At 37.9% G+C, this 20,830-nt stretch overlaps 1 protein-coding gene across 1 annotated transcript in view; it reads left to right on the top strand.

Moving 5' to 3' along the window:
- The window catches only part of LOC104277702 (partitioning defective 3 homolog), a gene marked incomplete at both ends in the record, with an annotated part of 93,849 nt that overhangs the window by 45,771 nt on the left and 27,248 nt on the right, over positions 1-20,830 (top strand). The gene's annotated exons all lie outside the window — the stretch shown is intronic.

The raw sequence follows: 20,830 nt of genomic DNA, 5'->3' as shown, positions 1-20,830 counted from the left end.
ACAGTTATACTGCTTTTGATCTTGGGCTTTATTGAGATACTGAGTAATTCCATCTTGGGATTTTTATTAATAAGCTGATAGTCACAGAGGTTTAACTATCTGATACAAAAATTACCTAGCAGTCTCTTTATGTATTTGTATGTCACTGAAATTTTCTAAAAAGTATCTTCAAATGTGTAAAGAAAATACAGTTTTACTATGGAGACTGAAAATGTAACAGGAAGCCCATCTGAAGGATCATTACCTCATTTTTCTTCTTTATTCAATGCAACATGAAAACATTTAGTTTTCACATTGACCATAAATTTACATATTTTATATTTTACAGCAATGTCACATAAAATCAGAATTTGCTTTATACAGAGGAGCTGCAAAATTAAGTTTTCCATTTGACATAGCCCAAGCTTCTTACTGGGCCTTGCAAATGGAGGCAGAGGTTTTTAGAACCCAACATGGGACTGGTTTCCTTCACCCTCAAATCCCACACTGATATCTTCAAGTCCAGCATTGCCGAGTCCTAGGATATTCCAAATATTCTTTATTCAAATCCATTCTTAGTTAAAAAGGAGCTTAAGTAATATCACAGAGTACAAAAACCTAAAAACCCTCAAATGTGAGCTATTAATTATTTTTGTATCTTGTAGTTATTAGCTGCAGATTAATTTAAAATTGTATGTTTTATGAAGACAGCTCTGTGGTCCTATTTTCCTCTGCATGTTTAAGGATAGTGACAGTACCGTTACGATCTTCCAGTCAAAAGCTGTAGAGTTAGTGCGGCTGAGTTTAGCTGCTGTCTCTGTATCTGCATGTGTTGAAGTGGAAATTTGGTGCCCAGATTTCAAGGCATCTCCTGTGACAGCTGTGGCTTGTTTGATGTTTTTGAGGCGTACTTCCATGCGTCATTAGAGTCTCACCACGGCAGCTAATGAAACCGTTGTCTTGGCAAAAGAAGGTGGATTAGGAATCATCTTATAAAATGTTGGCTACATGAATGTTTTAATGTGTGATGTCCTATGTATTTTTGTGCTGATTTTGGTCTCTGAACAGCTTAGCTAGATCGATTTATTTATCAGTTACGTAAGTAATTGGGCACTAGTCGTGGTCTAAAAGTGTGTATTTGTTACATGAGTTAAGTAGTTGTAGTCTGAAATTGTGAATTTCAGGTTTGTTCTGAGCAAGTTTTATGCTTTTTGTTTGTTTGTTTGTGGTGATCTTTATTTTTTTTTGAGAGTTGGGTTAGTTCTTTAAGTGTATTAATGAATCCTGGAAGACCAGGATCTTATCAGCTGGGTGATTAATTAGACTGAAATCTGTTTACCAAGGTATGCGCAGGATAAGAAATCCCAGAGTAAGAGTGGGCTGCAGCAGAGTTCTGCAAAGGGAAGGGCCTGGCAGTGGATGGAGGAGATGCAGACAGAGATACTTTTCCGCTCTTTTGGTTTTTAAATGCTAGTATATCTTTCAGCCTCCTCTGTGGGCTTTTTATTTCCCACTGGGTAAGCCTTTTAGTTCTGTGAAGATAAACTCAAATGACAATCTTGCTATCTGGCATAATCAATTAATTTAGCAACTTGCAGTCCTGTTCCTGTGTGCTTGATAGAGCTGTGGAGGGCTCTGCCCACCCTGCCAGTGTGTCCAGAAGTGTCAGGCAGCAGGTCTGGCACCAAGAGTAAGGCAGTGACAGTGCCAAGACATCTCTAGGCAGAGCCCATTCCAGATACCAGGGTAATAACAGTCCTGGTCTCCCCTGCCGTTGTGGCAGGTTATTCTCCTTTAGAGAAGATAGTGGTAAATGCTGAATTCATCTTGCATACTGCCCAAGCTTGTTGTTGAATGAAGGCTCTTCTGGCTTGAGTTGAGTTACTTATCTCAAAGCTTGCCTCATCTCTTCCTTTTGAATATAAGGTGAAAAACTTCTCAGAGATGATCTTTGTTGGCTTGTGAATGTTCACTGGAATTGCACTTTGAGGAGTGAAAGTGATGTGCCAAAGAACTGTGGTTACTGTTGTGTGGACAGTACCTCATTTCCTGTAAACAGAATAGTATTTCTCAGAATTTTTTTTGGTGTTTCTTAAGCCCACAAACTAAGTTATGTGAAAATATGTACCAAAGAATCATTGTACCATTATAAAGCCCAAAACCCAAATAGGGTTTCAGAATACAGTTAGAAAGTTAAGGATTGTATTTTTGACTCTCTCACTTAATTATTTCATTGATTCTTTCCCACAGATTTTCAAACAAGGAACAAAACTTAAAATTTTTTTTTAATTTGATTCTGAAATATCTTAAGGAAGGATATGGGTTTTGTTCTTCACCTTGCCCTCCATGGCATTTTCTTTTCCCCCACAGCAACCAAACTTTGAGGAATAGTTGAAAAATCTTATTTCCTCTGAAATTTATTCAGATGTATGGTAATTTTACTTTTATTTGAGAAATCCTTTTTCCTTCAGTTCACCTCAAGACTTGCTCAGGCCCTGATCAAATCTAGACTCATGCTTTTTCGTACCAGGGAGACATGAAAAGGGAATGCATGAAAGAGTTAAACTTTTCACCAGTTTCTTAAATTTAAATATACAGAAGGCTTCTCTCAGGTGGTCATTTTAGGTTCATTATTCAAATATTGGAACTATCAGCTATCAAGACACCTTAAACCGAAATGGTGTATTCCTTGCTCTGCTGGCGGGGTCTGCTGTGCGGAAGGATTAAGAGCACCTGGCTGTGCTGTGCTCTGGGAAGGGGTGTGAGAGCAGCAGGAGAGCAAAATCCTACAGTGACCCTGCTTAACTATGAAGCAGTTGATTAGATTTGCAAATACAAGAAGATGAGTTCAATTAAAACTATGCCTAAATATATATACATATGTATGTATATGTGTGTTCGATAGATATTTGTAGGTACCTGTATTTGTCAATGTGTGAAAGCAAGATGTGAGCTGGAGTAAAATTCTGTGATTATTACCACAGAACCTGTCTGATTTCTAAAATCCCAGTAGCTTTCTAGTATCTAGCAACAACCAGAGTTTAAAGCAATTTATATGTATTCTGAAATGGAAAGAGAACTTGGTTACTGCTGCTGTCTTCTTGAGCAGAAATGTGCCGTACAGAACACTTTCTCTAAGTTATTCCTGTTCGACATCTGTCCATAGTAATCTGGTACAGTTTCTCTAGTTCCTTTTCTGACAAGATCAGATGTGCGAGAAGCATATGGTCTGGTGTCTCCAGCTGTAGAGTACCTGCCTTCAGCTTGTATTTTCAGCAAAATAAGGCCTGCTTTTCACATGATTGAATATGCTCCCTTAAAACATTTGGATGCTATAAATTAGTGCATTTCAGCACTGTCAGCTGAAAAAAATCAGAGCTTCAGAGGTAGGTTAAGTGAATTTAAAACACTAGTTTCCTGTGGATTCTGATGCTTCAGCTTGCCAGTATTGTCAAATCTACCATTTAACAACAAAAACCTTGCTTCTGTTTTATGCCTTAACGTAAGGAGGCAGATATGCTGCTCATTGATTTTGTTTAGTTCTGAGTGTTTCAGAGCAGTGTAGCTAAGGTATATAAATATTTTTATTTTCACTAATGCACCTCTTCTCTGTTTCTCCTTGTCTAACAGGTGTATTTAGGCTTTTGTTTCTAGTTTCCTGTTACAACTGTAACTATGGTGGAAAGGTGTGCAGCTTCTCCGTTTCATGGCCTGGAGATGGGGAAGCCCAGGAGGTGGATACTTATCTCAAACTCCTCACATGCAGAGGTTGAAACTGCTGTAAAAATGAGTAAGGAGTTATACTTAAAGATTTGGAAAAAGGATTAGCTAGGTTTCGGTTGGAGGAATAATTTTTAACTGGTTATCCATTCCTCTGTACAACGCCAAGACAGTCTTGTTGCTTTCCCCTCTCTCCGAGAGAGAGACTTTATAATTTGTCTCTTGTGATAACAACCTTAATGAACGTAGAACCGTGACAGCATCTATATTATAAAATACAAAGATGGTCTTAAAGCTTGTCATATTCCTTATAAAGGATTTCTGTCACAGAGATATGCAGGTGTTCGAAACTCCAGGCCTAATGCTGAGGCCTGTCTGTGTTTGAGAGGTCTTCAGAGGATGTTCCTGTACGAGAGACTGGGGCTGTGTGGGTGTAGCCAGGAGGCTGTCCAGGCTACTCTAAGGCTGATCACGAGAGGAAAAAGTGTTACCAGTGAGTAAAAAGGCCATGGCTCATGCGGTTTGCTTGTTTCTGCAAGTAGAGCTGTCAGACACAGCTGAGAAAGGCATGAATGGGCACCTGATAATATCAAGTAATTGGCCGTAGCTGTAACTACGGACAGGTAGAAGCAGTGACCGGTGCATTGGTAGAGGATTCACTTGAGGTTTATGCTAGTCAAAGAACTGATTAGAAGACCTCAACGTGCCTCTGCAACAGCTCAAAGCGCCCCCAGTCCAATATCCACTTGCAAATTCAGCATTTTTAGTACTTAAGAAGATTTCTTGACCATGTTGTCACACTGGCTTCTGCCTGATGGGATTGTCAACACAATTGACACAGGAATTGTCTCTTTTTGCTTTTGTACAGTGAAAAAGGTGGAAAGTTTGATTTGGCCCAAGAATATTTTGTCTTAGCTGCTGCTGCTGCTATGGGTAATTAGGTATTGACTGCTCCCTTTGTTTCTTTACTTTGGCAAGATGTTAACTCCTTCAGCTCCGAAACTCAAATGCTCAGGTGAAATGTAGGCTGTGAGGGGCTGGCTTGACCTTCCGCTCAGCAGGATGAGGAGCGGTTGCATCTAGCTCTGAGCCAGCCACATGCTGTGTCTGGCTGCCAGAAAAGCACCTCGACACCCTGGAGCCATTACTAAACACAGGTGTAATCATATTTTTTCTTTTTTTCTCCCGTTTTTCTTTGACTAATCATACCTATATTGTATTCATGCATGTGTAATATGGTCAAAATTACTATGAAATTTGTAATACCCTTTGCCTTCCCATAAGAGTGTACTGGTATTGGGTTATTACTGATCTGTACATGACCACAATTAAATGATTATTCTGTAAACTTGTTTCAGTGTTCTCCCTGTGTTGCATTTACTATTATATTAGAAAAAACAGTATGCCTAGTTAGCTCCAAAATGAGAAACCTGTATTTAGGTGACTATAATGTGAGTACTTTCATAAAAATATCCAAACTCCTATTGTGTAGCATGGGAGCCTAGATCTGCATTGAGTCAAGGCATCCATGCGCTCGGCTGGTTCACTCCTGGGCTGGACCCCGCTGAGCAGCTGAGGCTGTCGTGGTGGTTGAGTTCCCACAGACACATCTTGATGTGGGAAATGTGCTGGAACTGATTCTGTATTACAAGTCAGAATGCTTAAAAATCAGCAAGGGAGGATAAAGCAAGCTCTTATGATGGGCATTTCTATATTTGATTTCTGCTTTTAAGGTTAAAATTTTTACCACGATTTTTTCTGTAGTGAGAATCAGAATCACTTTGTAGGTTTAAATCTGAATTTGAACCTAACTGACCTGAGATCCAGTTTTCTAAATCTAAACTTAATTTCCATATTTAAAAAACATTTGGCTTTTTAGGTTTTACTTGATCTATTTCTGATTTTTATGTAGACTCTAATTCCTGCCCCCTAAAATAATTGTTATGTCTTCTTAATTCAGAGGAATCTCTTTGTTCTTCTGTATAAAGCTTAGACATGAATATGCTAATATACACATTTATTAAATACTCTCTGAATGTTTGTGTATAACCACAGAACATGGAATAAGCCTTAGAGAGACTTATCTTTGGGCTGAATGCATCAGTATGTACAGAGACAGAATCAAATTTCGAACTACAGTATCTATTAATTTTAAGAAAATATAAACATGGAATTAAGAAATCTTAGCACTTTTATGCAAAATACACATCCATGGACATGACCTTAATTGTGTGTTTTGGAAAGAGATGATTCTTCTTATTTGTCTTGGAGTCATGAACAGATTTGAAGTTGTTTTTCATTGCTGAGGGTTTCCGTTTATATGAGGTAGGAGGTTGGAATGAACAGCTTTATTGCTTGGGGACAGCTGTAGTGGTGATGCTTTTATAAACAATGTTTCATGCTGGCATCTATCTTGTTCTCCTTTGAAAAATAATCTGTCATTTCATACTGTGTATTAAATAGGTGAGAGAGTTTTGGGGCTACAGTCTACTTTCAGTTATATACTGCTGTGTAGATGTGAATTCAGTGGCAGAATGTAGCTCTGTATGCTACATTCTGTATCCAGAATTTTAAACCAAAACAAACTAAACCCAGGAAAGGTGATTTTACAAAAATACTCATGGGTTTTAATTATTATAGAAAAAAACATGTATCATGTCCAGAGGTGTATCCTTACACTCAAACACTCTCACTCTCATAGATGTGTGCACACATACAGATAAGTAAGCAGATGAACTGGTCTGAGATTTAAAGGATCTCATCATCTGGTGCGACCTTTTGTGGTAAAGAGAGCCTAGATGAGACTACCTAGCACTCTGTCTGGTCCCATCTTAGAACTGTAGAATCATAGTAAAGAACTTCTTCCTGATACCTGGTCTAAATCTGCCCAACTCTAATTTAAAACCATTGTCCCTCATCCTATCCTTACAGTGATGGGCACCCTACCATGTCCAGTGATTGATTATTGTCATTATAAAAAAAAAATAAATATTTTTTTGTATCAAGATGTAACCTCTCCTGGTGCAATTTGCAGCTATAGACCCTTTTCTTCTTCATGTGGCTCCTTGTGAAGAGGCAGCTTTTGTCCTCTTTGTAGCAGCCCTTTAAGCACTAGCGTACTGTGATGAGGTTCCTGAGGCTTTTTTTCTCCAGGAAGAAAAGACAGAACTACTTCAGTCTTTCCTCTCAGGGCAGAATCTCTAATTGTTTTATCATCTTCATGGCTCCCTTCGGACCTGGCCCAGACTGACCATGTCTTTCATGAATTGTGGTGACTAGAACCAGACACAGGACTCCAGGTGTAGCCTGACAAGTGCTGAGTAGAGTGAGATGATCACAACTCTGTCTCTGCTACTACCTGCTCAAAGACCTGCCCTGTGCTGCAGGAGCTTTCCTGAGAGTGTTGTCACACATGAAAGGCATTTTCAGACTTGCTAGTAGCCAAACACTGCTGTTTTCCTGCCCTTTTGGACCAAACTAAATAATACCGTTGATGTGGTAGTTAATGGTAAAAAATTTATGATACCAGGAATCTAAGTAATAATACTTTAAATTACATGGAGATGCTGCATGAAGCTTTACGTGAATTATTGCTCTTAGTTTCCTGACTGCTTTCTAAATACTTTGCATAATGGTATTATCTCTGGCTTTTTTCAACTGCTATCTGTCCATGGTAGCAGGTCAGATAAGGACCTCTGAAAATCCCTTACTGGGTCTGGAAAAGCGTTTCATCTAAAGGATGTCTCAGGTCTTCCTTTTCTTCTTCAAAGAACTTGATATTTTTCTCATCATGCTGTGAAAGAGGTTTATCATCTCGTGTGTTTACCTTTTAGTCCAGGCATATATAATGTGTCCCAAGTAGTTGTTTATAATAGAAAGGCTCTTGCTATTTTCATAACATGCTGGTTGCCGTGTCCTCAGAAGCCCCAGTGGGAATATGGTGTGAGTTAGAACCCTGTAGCCCTGCTCGTGATGCTGGTGGTCAGTGGAGCCGGGGCTCCTGGGTCTCCAAAAACTGCCCGCAGGGACGAGCCAGCTGTGTGACGGCAGAGCGAGCCATACCGGGCAGGAGCTGCAAATTACAGAAATTGCAGAAGTGCAATACATTAGTAAAATTAAAATTTGTCCTCATTCCCTTGGTGGGTAATACAGTTAATGAAAATAGATCTAACCAAATTAAGATAATTTATTTCATTAGTTTACAGCAATGTAAAACTTTTCAGGGCAGTACAGCCTTTCCATACAAACCTGAAATAGATGCAGTTCCACTGTTCACTTCAAAGTCCATAAAGGTTAAAAGTTTTAAGTGTATTAAAGCAATTTTGTTAATTATGTCTATAGAGGATTCTCCCTTGCCCTTGGTAAAGTATTTTTAATTTAAAATTCACATTATGCTCATTCTGCATTCTATCCTTTTAAACAAAGTGTAAATATGTAAGTGATTACTTGTATCTTTGAGACTTAAAAAGAAATTTTGCATTTTTGTTTCAGAAAGTGGTACTGGTAGTGCACGGTATTGATATTTTACCTTTTTTTCCCCCTTCTGTTTCATGGTGTTCTCATTTCCTCTTCTGTGACCTCTTCTTCCTGCATACTTGCTTTGTGGTTATAATACAGATATCTACAGGATATCCAATTTCTTGGAAAGAAGGAGGTGCCCAACTCTAAACCTCATCTCTCCAAATCCCTTCTCTTTTTTATTTTCTGGGGAATCTTGATGTTGTCCTTTTTTTTTTTTTTTGTTCTATCATCAATACACCATTCAAAGTTATTCCAAACTTTCTTTTTCCTTATTCCTTTCAAACAATAATAAAAAGCAATCCTTGATTTTGTTGCTCAGCCAAGCATTTATAATTCTGCATTAGAAGTCAATCTGGCCTCAGCTTAAGCTTCGCATTAGCTTATTTTTTCAGTTAACTTAATTTGCATTGTAGAATTTGCTTGATTTGAAATGGAAAAATAAGTGGGTTTTTTTTTTGTTCTTATTTTTTTCCTCCTGATACAATTGTTCTAAATGGCTCATGTGTTGCCTGATCTAATTGAGAGGCGTTCTTGCCCATGACAGGGAGGTTGGATTAAATGATCTCTAAGGTCCCTTCCAGCCTAGGCCATTCTATGATTCTGTGCTACTTAATTTAAAAGAAAAATTTATATTATTTGTCTGTCGTGTAGTCCTTCCTACTATAAGATAGAAGAATTGATCAGGTAGATCACTGCTGAATCATGCAAGTCAGTTAATTTCAAACAGAACAAAAGTACAGTCAGAGTGGTTTTTTTGTGACAGGGAAAAAGACAGGTTTTATCTCGTTGGGAAACTTACTTTTATATAATTTATTGAATAGTAGCAGAATGATTTTTATACTTTTTTCTTTCCTTGAATTTTTCTATCCTTGAATTGTGAAGAAGATGCTTTCAGAGAGGGGCCAAGTTTGTCTTTTCTGTTGTGGAAGTGATAGGTAATTTATCTTCTGTGGATGGAACTAGGAAGGGTGCTTTATTCTTTAAAATCCTGTGTGGACAGGTCATTTTAATGACATGGTCGCACTTTGCTGTGAAGAGGAATGGTCCTGTGGAGGTTAGAGTTATTAATTGAGTTATGTGGACGTAATTTGTCTGGGTTTTTGTTTTATTTTGGGTTTTAAATTTGATCTTGATTTTATTGCTTAAGTATGAGCATTTCATTACTGAATGTAGTACTCTGTGGCTGTATTAAGTGGTTACTGTAATTTATAGGATACTTTGATAAATGTCATGATTCCTCTTGAAGTGACACAGCAAGATTTAGTGAGTGCAGTGACTGAGTGAATGGAATTACATAATATGACCTAGTCGATGCGATACACCATAAGATTTTAATTTGTTTCATTTGTATAACTGGACAAGAAAATAAGCTAGTAGACCAGCCTTGCCAATTCATTCCCTGATTGATTTGAAAATAAATCCATTCAAAAATTGTCTTGAAACTACTTGGAGTTCCATATGAAATGGTCAACGTAAGTGGTTTTCACGGCTGAGGAGTGGACGAGCAGGGATAATAGGAATTCAGTCAGTTTGGAAATCAGGATGTACATGCAAAACTGGAGAAAAAAACAGTCCCTTTGTTATTTTTTTAAAAAATATTTTTATTTGATCTGATTTAATAAATAATTAAAAGTGGTTTTTTAAGACTCAGCAACTAACTGCCAACTGGCTTGTGGCACTGACAAGGGTTTTTGCTGAATTCCTGTGGCAAAAAAATAGAACTTATCTGTAACTGATGCAGTTACTGTGGTTGAGGAAGATTCCATACTCAGGATACACAAATAGAGCACGACAGCACTTCTTCATGTTCCCATGAAGAAACAATTGATTGGAAAAGTGAAGAATGTGGCACTACAAATATTAATGAACTAAAGATTTCCTGTAATATACTGCTGTAAAGATTTTACTTTTGAAATTAATCCTACTTCTAAATTTTGATCTCTTGTATGTGATATGTTAAGAATAAAAATTGTTGCCCAGATTCCATACTGAGGTGTCACTCACTGTGATGCCAGCTGCATGTGATTAACTTTATTTGGATTGAAATTTTTTGTGCTTTTTTTTCCAGTTCAGAGATGACTGTTTATGAATTGAGCAAAATCAGTTGGCTATTATTATTTTAGCACATTTGCTGTTTAAAATATTGTTTGTTTTCACAGCTTAAAAGTTAATGTTAAGGGCAGCATACATACGCAATTATTTCCAAAAGGCAAAGAAAAAATTATATTCCTCTAGACTGTATATTGCAGACATTTTTTACAGACTGTGGAATAAACACCCAAGCAGTCAAGTATCCAGTATGTGCAGAATCTCTTGTCCTCTTAATATTTTTTCGCAATAGTAGGCAGGGAGCCAGTGTTAAATCACTTTTCATCAAAGCTTAATTTCCTCTTCCTTTTGGATAACTCGCATTTGTCTTCAAAAATCTTTACTTTCCTAATGTGTAGGAATTCATGATTGCTTATAATTTCAACCCGTTTATCCAAAGCACAGACTGAATTAAATGTCCCAAAAGAAAAGCGGTCATATCTGTGAGCATCTCTATTTAAAATTATTGAAAGTTACATTGAGTATTTCATCATACCATTTTTATTTATCTTGATTTTCTAGGCAATAATTGTTACAACAAAGCACAGATTTCATAAAGCAAGCCCATCGGTATTTCTTCCTTGTAGTTACACTGTGTCACTATAAATAGCTTTCTCTTAATGAAGACTCTCTTAACTCATCCTCTCATCAGAATTGATGGATTTTGCTGGTGATTTGAAGGTCAGTAAAACTAGTCTCTGTACAAAAGAAGTATCTTACACTGTGTTACAGTAAGATAGTGTGTATCACAGCACACCAAGTAGGTGAAATTCTTGTGGCTCTTGGACATTTTTCTCCTAAATTAAGAAATGTCAGTCTTCCTGAAAAGCTGAAGATAACTGGGTAGGAAGCACTTCAGCACCATACTGGTGTTTCAGGGGACAGTTTCAGGGATGTTGCTTTGGGAAATGTGTAGAAAAACCTCCAAAAGAAATCATTATATCAGAATCTGTGTGAACCTATGTTACTATATCATTGAAAGGCAGTTCTCTGATGAATTTTTTTTGTTTTACATCTACTTTTGCATTTGATACACTTTGTGCATGTAAATACAGAAGGAAGCACAGCTGAAGAGAAGTTCTGCGCTCTCATGCCGGTCCCCCAGGGGTTTCAGCATGCTGGTGTCAGGCATGCATTGACTTGTCTGTCTTTAAAGCCAAATCTCAGACACCTTGGGTGAATACAGAGCAGAGCTTGCATCTGCAGCGTGCAGTTGGCACTGTTTCGGAATGGTGGGAGTCATTTTGAAACCACCTCCCGTGTTGTTCCAGGAGGGCAAACAGCGACTGCTGAAGCTCTGTTGGCTTGCGCTAGCTGGAAGCTGCTGGATGTGCCAGAGAGAAGTGATCCTGATGAGAAGTGAGACCTTTCTGGGTCATCTGACTTTGGAGGCTCCGCAAAAGAAAAAAATTATTTAATTTGTGTCAATTAACATTACAGCAAACTTTCCGTTTGTTTTTATAGTTCAGCATTCTTACTGCTCATCCATATATATGAGTTAAATGAAGTATGCTTCCATACCTGTTTGGCCAGCACGTTGAGGGAGGTGATTCTCCACCTCTGCTCCACTCTTGTGAGACCTCACCTGGAGTACTGCATCCAGTTCTGGAGCCCACAGCACAAGAAAGATACGGACGTGCTGGAGCATGTCCAGAGAAGGGCCATGAGGATGATCAGAGGGCTGGAGCACCTCTCCTGTGAAGACAGACTGAGAGAGTTGGGGCTGTTCAGTCTGCAGAAAAGAAGGCTCCGAGGAGACCTTATTGTGGCCTTCCAGTATCTCAAGGGGGCTACAAGAAAGCTGGTGAGGGGCTTTTTAGGATGTCAGGTAGTGATAGGACTAGGGGGAATGGTTTAAAGCTAGAGATGGATTGGTTTAGATTGGACGTTAGGAAGAAGTTCTTCCCCATGAGGGTGGTGAGACACTGGCAGACGTTGCCCAGAGAGGGGCTGGAGGCCCGATCCCTGGAAGTTTTTAAGGCCAGGCTGGATGGGGCTCTGAGCAGCCTGATCTAGTGGGGAATGTCCCTGCCCATGGAGGGGGGTTTGGAACTACATGATCTTTAAGGTCCCTTCCAACCCTGACAATTCTATGATTTTGTGATATAGTTTATTAACTGTGTACTTTTAGGAACAATATTTTAAAGTGCCGTCATTGATGCCACACATATAAATATGAGTGTATGTACATGTTTTAATGCATCCGCATATAACTTGGAAATCTTTGTGACTGTTGTGGTTTAACTTCAGCCAGCAACTAATCACAATGCAGCTTCTTGCTCCTTCCTCCCTCCACCTAGTGGGATGGGGAGGAGAACTGAAAAAAAAAAGAGAAGTAAAACTTGTGCGTTGAGAGAAGAACAGTTTAAAAACTAAATGAAACTAAAATATATTAACATTAATAAAATATGACAATAATAATTGTCATGAGAAGGAATATCATGAAGAGAGAGGAAGATACAAAAATTAAGAAAGGGACAGGTGATGTACAATGTGGTTGCTCACTGCTTGTTAACTGATGCCCCAGCAGCGATTTGTCCCCTCCTGCCAGCCCCCCATAGTTTATAAACGGAGGATGATGTTCTATGGCACGGAATATCCCTTTGGCTGGTTTGGGTCAGCTGTCCTGGCCATGCCCTCTCCCAGCTCCTTGTGCTCCTGCACCCTGGCAAAACATGGAAAGTGGAAAAGCTCTTGGTTTCCCAGCAACAACTAAAACCATCAGTATTTTATCAGCATTCTTATACTGAAGCCAAACCACAGCACTATTCTAGCTACTAAAAGGGAAAATTAGCTCTATCCCAGCCAAAACCACGACAATGACAAATGTTTTCCATGTAACTTTGTTTTTGAACGCATTCATGTTGCAGAGTTCTCAGTCACCCTCCTGATATTATGATTATCCTGATAACTTCAGTAATTGTTTCAGAGAACAAAACACCTAATGTAAACTGGATACTAATAGAGGTGGTGAAGAAATATCATTTTGTTTCCTTTTAATTTGACTTTGATTTTTAGCAAAAAAAAAAAAGCAGTGACTTTTGTGGTTGTATATCTACAGCTACCCTGAAGTTATGGTGATGGCATAAGATGCTGGGTGTGTTCGGTCATGCATAGCAGTATCATTTTAATTCATGTAACAACCTGGAAAATTACTCTTTAAGTAATGGATTTTGAAAGTACTACAGCTAAGTGAGTATTCATTTCAAGTTGTGATTTTAAGGTCATCTTTCAGGAAAGGCTGAACTTCAAGAGTATAGTTTCTCAGTTTTCAAATCTTGGATTATTTTTCTTTCCTTGTTTTAATACCAACAGTCTGAACTGGGATAGCTTTTAGGTCATTGTGATGACTGAATTCAGGGAGACCCTAGATAAGACCTGGGTCAGCAAAGCTATTAGTGTGACAAAATTTAACAATGCAAAATCTGGTAAGCACCGTCTTGCTTCTATCCAGAACTAAAAAGCTTGAATATCATTTCAAGAAGTTATGTTTCAGAAATACTCAAATAACCAATTCATGCTTAGTCCTGTAGTATTATAAATCTGTAAATGGATTCTGCAAGTCACCTCTCTTATCTCATTTACACAGTTACTCTATTTTTTTTTCCTGGAGACGCTAATTTCACAGTGTTGGATAGTTTAATTTTCTTCCCGTCTATTTTAGTAGACTGTCAGTGCAGATATCACTGTCTCTGGCACGTCATTTTTTCTCTGTACAATACGGTGTATTTTGTGGCTCTAGCGCTGCAGTAGACTGGCCCAGAAATCACAATCTGGGATTATTGTCTTTGTGTATCCTCAAGGAGTAATATTTTAAAGTCACTGCATCTGTTGGTACTTAAGAGCATGATTTTTGCTTTTTATTTTTGCCAGTTTTTACCATCTGTGTGTCTGTTTTTTGGCTCCCTGATTTAATTTTTCAGTTTAATTTCTCAGTTGCATTGGGATTTCATTCTTTTTCTCACACATGCTCTTTTTGACTCATCCATGAACTTATATTAAAAAATAAATAAAATAAATTAAAAAATATTTATGGCAGTTGCATTGTAAAATTCTTGGCCTTCACAATTTGGATTTTTTTAATGATTTTTTTTTACCGAGTCTCCTAGTAAATACACATCATTTTTGGAAGTGAAATAACTTTTGTTAGACTTTGTTTAAGTTTAAAAAATTAGTTTGGATTAAATTGAAGCAGTTTGGCGGGAAAAGCTAGCATGGTCACATTAAACACATTCTAGTCTTTCATACTCATTTACTTTTTAATGCCCAAGAGGGAATAATTTTCCTGAGAAATCTGTGTTATAATCATAAACAGACATAATTCAGTAATTTTCTCATGAAACATTGACTGAAGTTTTGGCACTAATGACTTGAAACTCACACAAGCAGGAACGTTTTTGTTTAAATTCCAAGAAAAATACTAATGAAATATATTAAAATAGAAACAAAATATACATACAGTGTGTTACAGACTGTTTTCAATAAAAAGGATGTATCTTCATCAGTTGAATAAATGTCTCATGAATTCAGGCATGTTCTAGCATTTCAAGAATGTTCTGATTAATTTGATCTGTTTATTCTGAGAAGATTTTATAAAAAAATACATTATGTAAATAATTGTTAATGTACAAGGGTAGCTGTATATATAGCACATCCATCATATATTTGCTTCTGTATGTGTTTGTGAATACTGAAAACTCTACTGCTGACCTGATCTTTTCCTTGTCATGTTTTTTGCTTCTCACTTAGAATATAAAACATTCCTTCAAGTCAAATCTAATGACTTTTTAAAAAACAAGTTGGTTTATTTTTAGTCTCTTTCAGATATTTTGTAATTGAGGATTTTAAAGTTTATTTTTACCTTCTTCTTGCTCATAGTTGATTTTCAAACCGGAATATGGACCTGCTTCCTTTTTGATGTTGGGATGTTGTGTTGGGTTTTTTTTTCCACCTTCCTGGTTACTAATTAATATTTTATGTCCACAAAATAATGAGCAAGAGTTACATTAAAATACCAGCACTAGCAGGTAAAAACATGTTCCTTTTGGAATACGTGGCCCCTATGATCTATTGTACCCTTCCTGTTTGTGTGGGCTGCTTTAAATTGTTTTTCTTAACAATGCTGTAGACTATTAAAGACTAAATGAAATAATTTCTTCACTTGAGAAAACATTTTTTGAAAGGAAGCATTAATGTGAAATTCCAAGGAATGGAGTTAGCTGTCTTGTCTTCTGTCTACATATACCTATGTTTTTTCCTGAATACATTCTGTAATCATTTTTTTACAATGTTACAAAACTGGGAAAATACGGTGTTTTTTTCACTGAGTAATTAAACTTTTGTTCCCACTCAGTTCCCGTTGTGTTCTGCTGATTTTTTTTTTAGTTTGGAGGCAGAGGAGTGGTAGTCTTTTATTTTAAATTCTCAGTTGTCATTAGAAAAACAGTGAGATTTTCCAGTTTTACTAATAGAGATTCAAACAGACTCTGTTTGAGTGGCACCAGGGAATTCCACTATTCAGAATCTGAGTTCCAGAATTTTTCCTGGCTCTAAGGATTTTATTACTGCCAAGTTTAATGTCCTGATTTCCTGAAAAATACTGTTACCCTAAGGAAAAGGGGAAGCTGAGTGAGCAAACCAGTATGCATTTTCCAGTGTCTTGTGGGATGTGCACTTTGTTGCAACACTGCGATAACTAACGTCCGTGCAGGAATGGAATTGATTTAGGGTTGATAATATGTGATAAAAGGACTGCTGATCATCTGCTTTCCTGTGCCTTGAATCTTAGAAAGTTACATGTTTTCAGTGGGGAGTATAATTCAGGAATAAAAAGTAGGATACTTTCACTATGGTTTGTGGTGCATGGGGCTGCTTAGAAAGTGCCTCTGCTGTCCTTTTTTTTTCTTTCTGCGTAGGAAAGGAATTGGTCTCATAGAGTCATGAGGTGGGGCTGTCATAGAACGTGAGCAGAAGCATGCATGCCTTGGTCTTTCCATCGTGTCCCTTTGGGCTGAGACTGTTCAGGCAGTATTAAAGAGAAGGGGATTCAGGATTCAAAGGGAGATGATCAGAGCAATCCAGTCGTTTCTAGCAGCTTCTCTGAGCTGGAGCCTTGTGCCCACCTTGAATCTGAACTGACTCTTCCGTCTAAGGGTAACCCACATTTGAGTGACAGACACTCTGTTGTGCTTTACTATATATTTTAGAAGGCTTGTGGGAAGCGAGATGTAAATGTTCGTGTTAGTTTCCCAGCTGACTGGTACATTGAGCTCATTGAGAATAGGAAAGGCTGGTTCAATTCATTTCGATCCCTTGTATCTCAGTCATTTTCTGCAACAACGCGTGAGGATTGATTACCATAGCAACAGTGTTTTAGCTTGTAGTGCTGTGAATGTGGTTAATGATAATAGAATTATCTAGTCATTTAAAATCCTGTTATATTATTAGGTCATCTGAACCATCCTCTCGCAATGTATTGAGTTATTCCCTGTAGCCTATCTTGTCGTTCTTTGTCCACACTGCTTTTACATGCGTTGAGCAGTGGGGATTCTGCTTCTTCCCTTGGGAAACTTTCACAGTCTGATCTATCACCCCATTAAGGATTTTCTTCTGATATTTAGCCTCTTTTCACGTCCTTTCTCCCAGCTACATGGATTTGTGCTACACAGAAATTCTGTTCTGATCTTCCCTATCCAGCATTTGCAGTTAATCCTTATTCTTTACCTGCATCAGAATATAACAGCTCAGTGTTTCAGGATTTTCTTATGAGTAAACACAGATTTCTAAACTCATCATTTCTTCTTCTTGACTACCTTATTTTGATAGGAAAGTGTCTATTTAGATGACCTGAATTGTGTAGACAAAGAGCTTCCAACTTCCCAGTGCTTAAATATGTTCACTTCAGCATATGCAGCGCTAGTTTGCTGGTTCTTAACGTGGACGCCTGCGCCTCGCTCCATCTGATGTCTGTGGTGGTGTATGGGGAGTGGGAAGATGTAACTTTTTTCTCATGAAGCTCAAGAGGTGCTTCTCAGCCCTTGCCATGGGGCAGCAGAAGTAACCTCTCACTCTGCCTTTCTTGTATGTCCAGTCTGTGTGTGGGTGGGCATGGATTTCTCTGCTGTCCTCCATGTACAAAGGCTGCACACTTTATCCTCTCTTGTGATTTACTGTGTTTCTAAGTCCTTTCTACTGACATTGGTTTTCCACCATGAAGAGAAATAATTTCCAGTCATGGCCAAAGAGATGTGCAAGTGGAAATGCAATCGTTCTGCTCTGCTTCAGCCATTGCTCAGTCTGTGCTGGAGATTGACTAGACTAGAAATTAGTTTAAAACAGGTAAAATATAGCACTTTTCTGCATAGTGAGGCCATGAGTTACCTGCAGATATATTGCGTTGTTGTCACATCATTATCATACTCTGTATCTGCTTTAAAAGTTGTGGATTTGGTAAATAAGACAGAAGAGTATTGACCTCTTCCCAGTAATTTGTTGTTCTCACTGCTCCTTACACATTTTCACTAGTTTTCTGCAGTAATATCTGACATTGTACAGTTGCCTGTCCATTTCTTTTGCCTTTATTCATCTGCAGTATAAATAAGTATTAATTTAATATTCATCCATACTACCCCAAGATGGTAGAAGACTGGCAGTTGCCCTTTCAAGTTACTTTTAGAGCTAAATTTGCTGCAAAAATATTTGATGCTGCAGTAAAAACCACGTACATTAAATCTACCTCTGTGTTATCATTGACTAAATCTTTAATTTGTAGTGATTTTTACTGTGTGTTTTTTGAGAGATATTCTTCCTTTCTACGCTCAGACTAGATTGCATTTCTCAGAATGCATTATCTTACATTTATTCAAATTTCAATTTACTCAGTCACCAGGCTTCTAAGTCCAGCAGTGTGATATATGTATCTGGAAAGTCTCACAAAGCTTACTGATCAAATTTTAAAAGATTGTTTTAAACTCAAGTTGTAGTTCACTGGCAAGTTTAATCACTTTATTTTAACTTCCTCTTCCAGATATTAATTCTTTAGGTAACATTATCTTGCTGTCAGTGCCTTACAAAAGTATTAACTTCTCTATTTTAAAGATTATTTTAATGTTCTTTCATTTCTGTGTGTATGTGTGCTCTTCTTACATTCTATTCATTATTGCCTTCAAACTGGTTACATGTGAAGAGAGAAAGAGAAGTGCATTTCATTAATTTCAAGGATTCTTCTTGCCTACACTGTTTAGAATACACGTGTCCAAGGTTTTTTAATTTTTGTTGCTTGCTTTTTTTATTAAATCAAACTGTGAAAAAGTTATGACTGTTAATATGAAGGAACTATTCTGAGCCTCTAAGTAGCAGAGGATAGATCACAAAAAAAGAGTGAGGAACCTGCTGGTTTTAGTAAATGAAAATTCACAGGTTCTAATCTCTTTGTTTCTCCCCATGTTTTCTTCAAATCATATCATTCTGTGAGAACACTATGAGCTTTATTAATTTCAGTGAGAAACCGTAGCCTTTGTCACAGAATTTTCAGATTTTATTTTTATTTTTAAAAGAACAGCCTTGCCTTTAGACTGAATCGATTCATAGTTATAAAATATTAGTATAGTTCTAACTTCCTAAGGACAAGAGAAAAACCCTGTTGGCATATTAATTACCTGTTACAGATGTTCTAGTACTGTCCTCTGAAATAGCCAGAGCTGGCCATAACAAGGTACTAGAGCGGACCAGATAGTCTGAAACTTGATGTGCTCTGTGAAACTGGAAAGTGGAAGTGCCTGAAGATCCTGCCCAGGGATGCAGTGGAAGTGGAAGTTTTGATTTTTGAAGTTGCTTCTTACTGAAAACCCCAGCCTTTGCTTGTTCTTCCAAGTTTCTTCAAGCTTTCCTTTCGTAGTTGGAAGAAAAGAAGCTTCAGAAAGGAAAGATAATAGTACTTGCCTTCCCTTGGTTTCCTAAAAGTAGTCTTTTTCCAGTTTAAAAAAATAAGTGTGAAGAGTTAAAGCAAAATATACATTTCTTCAAGGAGGCATTAGACTCGACTAGCTTCACTGACTGGCTTGACTGGGATTCACGTGTCGTTTATGGGAAACTGGTAACGAGTTCCTGTGCATTTTGACACCAGCTTGGGTTTAGCTAGTTTATAATTCATTAAGGGGCAGCAAAGAAAACCTTACTGCAAAATTGAAATGTTCAAATGTGGAGTTTAACAGTGTCTGCCTCCTTTTAACCCTGATTGACGGTTTGTTCTGTTTCCCTGCTGTTCTTAACCTTAAAAGAGTGTTTATGTAGACATCTATGTTTTGGTTTTTTTTTTTTTTAATGAAGAAAAGCACTTGGGCATGTGCCTCTCCAGTGTGTATATTACTTCCATGCTTTCACCTTTTTTGGGGGTGGGATGGATGAAAGCGAAACCATCCACAAAGTGTGTGCGTTATTCTGTTTACTCTTGAACTCAGGAAATGGCACTTTAAAAGTGTTGTTATGCCTCTGTCTTAATTTGATCTCCTCTAAGGAAGATGGTGCAATTTGAGTAATTTGCATGAAGTTTAGGTAACTACTCAAGTGGTGACAAATCTGCTGTAGATTAGACAAAAAACAAATTATGGAAAATAGGTCAGCAGTATGCAAGGGTAACAGGGATTTATTCCTGAAAAGCGTGCTTGTTTTGAAAGAGGGGCGGTGCTGAGATGGCAACTTTAGTGAACAAACCAGAATTATTTAGATTAGTTGAAAACAGGTAGGATTTTGAAGTAGGTGAAAGAAAAGGGATGAGATTGCACAAAGAGCAGTGTAAGTTACTGAATGATGAATGCCTTGAGCTGTGTGTGAAACAACAGTCTGAGGCCACAGTTTTAGAGACCCTGTAACTCATCTCTGCTGCTGAAAGCAGCAGTCTTGGCCATGCTTTGCTTCCTCCCTTGTGCCTCCCTAAGCTTTTATGAGACTGTTAATTAGAGTGAACTGGACCAGCCTGGGAAACGTAACCAATTAAAGTTGTTTTTATTAAGCATTAATTGTAATTTAGATCTTTTGTGTAATGATACAAATGCTTGAATAGGCAGAAAGGAGGAGGTGGACAGAGGGATGCAGTGATAAACTTGGCCATCTGGGGAGGGGAAAAGATATGATTGCCTCTTTCATCAAACCACATCTCTCTTTTGCACTGGTCTTGCAGGATAATGAAACACCAGGTGTTGTTATCAGCAACACAGTAGAAATAAAGTTGCTTGGAAATTCTGAGTTCAGTCCCTACCGCTCTGACTTGTGACAAAAAAAGAAAGGGAGAGAATCATAAATGGAAATAAGGCCTCTGAGAAGTTAAAAAAAAAAATTACATTGAGAAGCTGGTACCTCTTCATAGAATCATAGAACAGTTTCAGTTGGAAGACACCTTCAAGATGATTGAGTCCAATCTTGTCCTAGCCCTATGAACACCACTAAACCATGTCCTTCAACGCAACATCCTACCCTTCTCTTAAACACCTCCAGGGATGGTGACTCAACCACCTCCCTGGGCAGC

The sequence above is a fragment of the Apaloderma vittatum genome, unplaced genomic scaffold (assembly GCF_000703405.1).
Source record: "Apaloderma vittatum isolate BGI_N311 unplaced genomic scaffold, ASM70340v1 scaffold14170, whole genome shotgun sequence".
Taxonomy (NCBI): domain Eukaryota; kingdom Metazoa; phylum Chordata; class Aves; order Trogoniformes; family Trogonidae; genus Apaloderma; species Apaloderma vittatum.
Note: the sequence above shows the minus strand (reverse complement) of the source record. Positions and strands in the feature narration are given on the sequence as shown.